Here is a 6429-nt window from a genome sequence, read left to right as displayed (position 1 = left end):
TTAGTGCAGATCTGAAGCCTGCAATCAGCTCATGATACTGAGCTGAATATTTTCCGCTGGTCACAAAGGTTGTGGCTGTGGGATAGAAAAGGAAATCCACCACATCTGTGACAATCCTCTCAGTCCGAGGACAGAGCTGGGGACAAAAAAACTCATCGGTTTTCAAAGGTCAAAAACTTCAAAGTAAGTTTATTACCAAAGTACATATGCATCATCGGGGAGGCTCAAAGCTCACTGCTTCTTTCCGGACAACAGACCCAACCAGTTCCCCTCACCACCACTCTCCGCCGTTTGGTGGAACTGGTCCTCACTCTTAATAACTTTTCCTTTGGCTCCTCCCACTTCCTTCGAACCATAGGTGTAGCCATGGGCATTTGCCTGGGTACCAGCTATGCCTGCCCTTTTGTCGGCTACGTGGAACAGTCTATGTTCCAAGCCTATACTGGTGTAACTGCCCCAACTTTTCCTACGTTACATCAATGACTGTATTGGTGCTGCTTGCTGCACCCATGCTGAGCTCATTGACTTCATCAGCTTCGCCTCCAACTTCCACCCGGTCCATTTCCGACACCTCCCTCCCCTTTCTCAATCTCTCTGTCTCTACCTTTGGAGACAGTTTATCTACTGATACCTTCTATATACCCACTGATTCTCACAGCTACCTGAATTATAAGTAATTTTTCCCACCCTGTCCCTTGTAAAAATGCCATCCCCTTCTTTCAATTCCTCCATCTCCACCACATCTGTGGACGAGTCCGTTCCCTTCCAAGTAGAGAAGCATGGATGTGGATCCGTTTTGTTGTTAATAAAATTGATTATCAATTACTCCAAAAGACTGGAAGTAGAGTAAATACTGAAAGGAACAACACACACAAAATGCTGGTGGAACGCAGCAGGCCAGGCGGCACCTATAGGGAGAAGCGCTATTGACGTTTCGGGCCGAGACCCTTCGTCAGGACAGTGCTTCTCCCTATAGATGCTGCCTGGCCTGCTGTGTTCCACCAGCATTTTGTGTGTGTCGTTGTTTTGAATTTCCAGCATCTGCAGATTTCCTCGTGTTTGCTCTTTAAATACTGAAAGGCTTTTATTAACAACAAAACGAATCCACGTCCATGCTGGATGTCCGCCTGGACAGTGGGAGGAGCAGAGTCACAATCGCCTTTATCCAGGGGTCTGTGGGAGGAGCCACAGGAGCAGTCAGCAGAGGGGGGGGCGTGTCCAGACAGGTATACATGGTTTACCACACAGCATGAGGCTTTTCTTTTGGGCCCCTCATCTTGGAAAAGGAGAGGGTCCAGAGGAGGTTCATAAGGATGATTCCAGGAATGAAAGGGTTATCATATGAGGAACATTTGATGGCTCTGGATCTGTACTCACTGGAATTCAGAAGGATGGTGGGGGCGGGGGGGGGGGGGGATCTCATTTAAATCTTCTGAATGTTGAAAAGTCTTGACAAGAGTAGATGTGGAAAGGATGTTTCCCATGGTGGGGGAGTCTAGGACAAGAGGGCACAGCCTCAGGATGGAGGGGCGCCCTTTCAAAACAGAGACGCGGAGAAGTTTCTTTACCCAAATGGCGGTGAATTTGTGGAATTTGTTACCACGTGCAGCTGTGGAGGCCAAGTCATTGGGTGTATTTAAGGCAGAGATTGACAGGACCTGATTGGACTTGGCATCAAAGGTCACGGGGAGAAGGGCAGGAATTGGGGTTGAGGAAGAGGGAAAAAGAGGATCAACCATGATTAAATGGTGGAGCAGACTCGATGGGCCAGATGGCCTAATTCTGTTCCTATGTCTAATGCTCTTATAGAATCCCACTACCAAGTACATCTTTCCCTCCCCCCTGACTTTCTGCTTTCTCCAGGGATTGTTCCCTACTCCCTTGTCCATTTGTCCCTCCCCACTGACCTTCCTCCTGGCACTTATCCTTGCAAGTGGAACAAGTGCCACACCAGCTCCTACACCTCCTCCCTTACCACCATTCAGGGCTCCAAATTGTCCTTCCAGGTGAGGCAACACTTCATGTGTGGTTCTGTTGGTGTCCATCTACTGTATCCGATGCTCCTGGTGTGGTCTCCAGTATATCTGTGAGATTGGGAGACCGCTTCGCTGAGCACATGCACTCCACCCTCCATAAAAAGCAGGCCCCCGAGTGGCCACTCATTGCAATTCTACTTCCCATTCCCATTCCAACATGTCAGTCCATGGCCTCCACTACTGTCGTGATGAGGCCACACAGGCTGGAGTAACAACAATGTCTGGGTAGCCTCCAACCTGATGTTCCAACATCGATTTCTCAAACTTACACCCCCCCTTCACCATTTCCCTCTCCTACCTTATCTCTTCACCTCCCTCTAGTGCTCTCCTCACTTCTCTTTCTTCCTTGGCCTCTGTCCTCTCCTATCAGATTACCCCTTCTCCAGCCCGGAATCTCTTTCGCCAATCAACTTCTCAGCTCTTTACTTCATCCCTCCCCCCTCTCCCGGTTTCATCTATCAGCTACTGCATTGTACTTCTCGTTCTTACTCTGACGAACCTCTTTTATGCAGCCCTGATGAAGGGTCTTGGCCCAAAGCATTGACCGTGCGCTCTTTTCTGTAGTCGTTGCCTGGCCTGATGAGTTTCTCCAGCACTTTGTGTGTGTTGCTAAGATCAGTCAGACCTTTCCCACCTACACAGCCCTCCATTTTTCTAAAAGGTAAAATCTTTAAGGAGAATCTGGACAGGTACTTCTTTTGTCAGAGGGTGATGAAAATCTGGAAGTGGTAGGTGAGGGCTCGATGGTAACATTTAAGAGAAGTTGGTATAGGTACGCGGATGAGAGTGCTATGAAGGACCATGGCCCAAGCGCAGGTAAATGAGCGCAGGCAGGAAGCCAGGCCAGCATGAATTAGATGGGCTGAAGGGCCTGTGGTGCTTTATGATTCTAAGCCGGGTGAAGATGGTAAGGCGATGCTATAAAACAGGATGCTGACTATCAGGAATCACAGTGTGTTATATGTGGCGGGAGCGAGCGTGATGGTCTGCGTGTAGCTCGCTTGTCTCTGGGTTGGGAAGTCACGGATTGAAACCCAACCTGCCGACTGGAGCTCAGTAGTGTAGACCATCTCCTTAGTGCATGTCAGAGAGAAAGCTGCACTTTTGGAAATGATGCTGCCTCCCTCGTAAGTTAAATCTGAGATCAGCCACTTCCTGAGGTGGGTGCGGTGTGGAAGGACAGCACAAATCCTCCCATTTTCCTGGCTAATATCAACCCCTCACTTACCGTCATCTACACAGATGATGGTAACTGTCACTCTGCAGCTTGTGGGAGCTCACCCTGCATCATGTTGCTGGCCATACACCCTGCATTAGAACTGCTGTTACATCAGAATCAGGCATATTATCACGGATTTATGTGATGTAAAACATCACATAATTTTTACATAATTTTTATAAAAATCACTATAAATTACAAGTGTAAATAAATTGTGTGCAAAGAAAAGGAATAATGAAGTATTGTTCATGGCTTCATAGACCATTCAGAAATCTGATGGTGGAGGGGAAGACAATGTTCCTGGATCACTGTACGTGGAACTTCAGCCTCCTGTACGTCCTCCCCAGTGGAAGTAACAAGAAGAGGGCACTTCCCGGATGATGGGCATCCTTAATGATGAGATTCCACCTTCCTGAGGAACCACTCCTAGAAGATGTTGTCCTTGATGTTGGGGGAGTACTGTACCCATGATGGAACTGCCCGAGCCTACGGCCATCTGCAGTCCCTTGCAATGCTGTGCATTAGAGCTTCCATACTCGGGTGCGATGCAAACTCCCAGAATATTCTCCTCGTTCACCTATAGAAATTTAAAAGAGTATTTGATGGTAAAAAAAATCTCCTCAAACTATCAAAGTAGCTGCTACCGTGCCTTCTTCATGGTTTCAAAAGTACCTCTCTGACAACTCAGCATATTGGGACAATGTGGACAGCTGAGTGTATTGGACAATGTGGACTGTTGAGTGTGTTGGACAATGTGGACTGTTGAGTGTGTTGGTCAGTGTGAACTGTTGAGTGTGTTGGATAATGTGGACTGTTGAGTGTGTTGGATAATGTGGACTGTTGAGTGTGTTGGGCAATGTGGACTGCTGAGTGTGTTGGGTAATGTGGACTGTTGAGTGTGTTGGTCAGTGTGAACTGTTGAGTGTGTTGGTCAGTGTGAACTGTTGAGTGTGTTGGGTAATGTGGACTGCTGAGTGTGTTGGTCAGTGTGAACTGTTGAGTGTGTTGGGTAATGTGGACTCATGAGTGTGTTGGGTAATGTGGACTGTTGAGTGTGTTGGTCAGTGTGAACTGCTGAGTGTGTTGGGTAATGTGGGCTGCTGAGTGTGTTGGACAATGTGGACTGTTGAGTGTGTTGGTCAGTGTGAACTGTTGAGTGTGTTGGATAATGTGGACTGTTGAGTGTGTTGGACAATGTGGACTGTTGAGTGTGTTGGTCAGTGTGGACTGTTGAGTGTGTTGGATAATGTGGACTGCTGAGTGTGTTGGACAATGTGGACTGCTGAGTGTGTTGGACAATGTGGACTGTTTAGTGTGTTGAACAATGTGGACTGTTGAGTGTGTTGGTCAGTATGGACTGTTGAGTGTGTTGAACAATGTGGACTGTTGAGTGTGTTGGGTAATGTGGACTGCTGAGTGTGTTGGATAATGTGGACTGTTGAGTGTGTTGGTCAGTGTGAACTGTTGAGTGTGTTGGGTTATGTGGACTGCTGAGTGTGTTGGGTAATGTGGACTGCTGAGTGTGTTGGTCAGTGTGAACTGTTGAGTGTGTTGGGTAATGTGGACTCCTGAGTGTGTTGGGTAATGTGGACTGTTGAGTGTGTTGGTCAGTGTGAAATGTTGAGTGTGTTGGATAATGTGGACTGTTGAGTGTGTTGGATAATGTGGACTGTTGAGTGTGTTGGACAATGTGGACTGCTGAGTGTGTTGGGTAATGTGGACTGCTGAGTGTGTTGGACAATGTGGACTGTTGAGTGTGTTAGTCAATGTGAACTGTTGAGTGTGTTGGATAATGTGGACTGTTGAGTGTGTTGGACAATGTTGACTGTTGAGTGTGTTGGTCAGTGTGAACTGTTGAGTGTGTTGGACAATGTGGACTGTTGAGTCTGTTGGTCAGTGTGAACTGTTGAGTGTGTTGGACAATGTGGACTGCTGAGTGTGTTGGGTAATGTGGGCTGCTGAGTGTGTTGGACAATGTGGACTGTTGAGTGTGTTGGTCAGTGTGAACTGTTGAGTGTGTTGGATAATGTGGACTGTTGAGTGTGTTGGATAATGTGGACTGTTGAGTGTGTTGGACAATGTGGACTGCTGAGTGTGTTGGGTAATGTGGGCTGCTGAGTGTGTTGGACAATGTGGACTGTTGAGTGTGTTGGTCAGTGTGAACTGTTGAGTGTGTTGGATAATGTGGACTGTTGAGTGTGTTGGATAATGTGGACTGTTGAGTGTGTTGGACAATGTGGACTGCTGAGTGTGTTGGGTAATGTGGACTGCTGAGTGTGTTGGACAATGTGGACTGTTGAGTCTGTTGGTCAGTGTGAACCGTTGAGTGTGTTGGACAATGTGGACTGCTGAGTGTGTTGGACAATGTGCACTGCTGAGTGTGTTGGGTAATGTGGACTGCTGAGTGTGTTGGTCAGTGTGAACTGTTGAGTGTGTTGGGTAATGTGGACTCCTGAGTGTGTTGGGTAATGTGGACTGTTGAGTGTGTTGGTCAGTGTGAACTGCTGAGTGTGTTGGATAATGTGGACTGCTGAGTGTGTTGGACAATGTGGACTGCTGAGTGTGTTGGACAATGTGGACTGTTGAGTGTGTTGAACAATGTGGACTGTTGAGTGTGTTGGGTAATGTGGACTGCTGAGTGTGTTGGATAATGTGGACTGTTGAGTGTGTTGGTCAGTGTGAACTGTTGAGTGTGTTGGGTAATGTGGACTGTTGAGTGTGTTGGGTAATGTGGACTGTTGAGTGTGTTGGTCAGTGTAAACTGCTGAGTGTGTTGGATAATGTGGACTGTTGAGTGTGTTGGATAATGTGGACTGTTGAGTGTGTTGGACAATGTGGACTGCTGAGTGTGTTGGGTAATGTGCACTGCTGAGTGTGTTGGATAATGTGGACTGTTGAGTGTGTTGGGTAATGTGGACTGCTGAGTGTGTTGGACAATGTGGACTGTTGAGTGTGTTGGTCAGTGTGAACTGTTGAGTGTGTTGGACAATGTGGACTGCTGAGTGTGTTGGACAATGTGCATTGCTGAGTGTGTTGGGTAATGTGGACTGTTGAGTGTGTTGGTCAGTGTGAACTGTTGAGTGTGTTGGACAATGTGGACTGCTGAGTGTGTTGAACAATGTGGACTGTTGAGTGTGTTGGGTAATGTGGACTGTTGAGTGTGTTGGTCAGTGT

Source organism: Hemitrygon akajei, chromosome 2 (assembly GCF_048418815.1).
Source record: "Hemitrygon akajei chromosome 2, sHemAka1.3, whole genome shotgun sequence".
In the NCBI taxonomy this organism is placed as follows: domain Eukaryota; kingdom Metazoa; phylum Chordata; class Chondrichthyes; order Myliobatiformes; family Dasyatidae; genus Hemitrygon; species Hemitrygon akajei.
The sequence above is the reverse complement of the archived record's forward strand: the minus strand, read 5'-3'. Positions refer to the sequence as shown.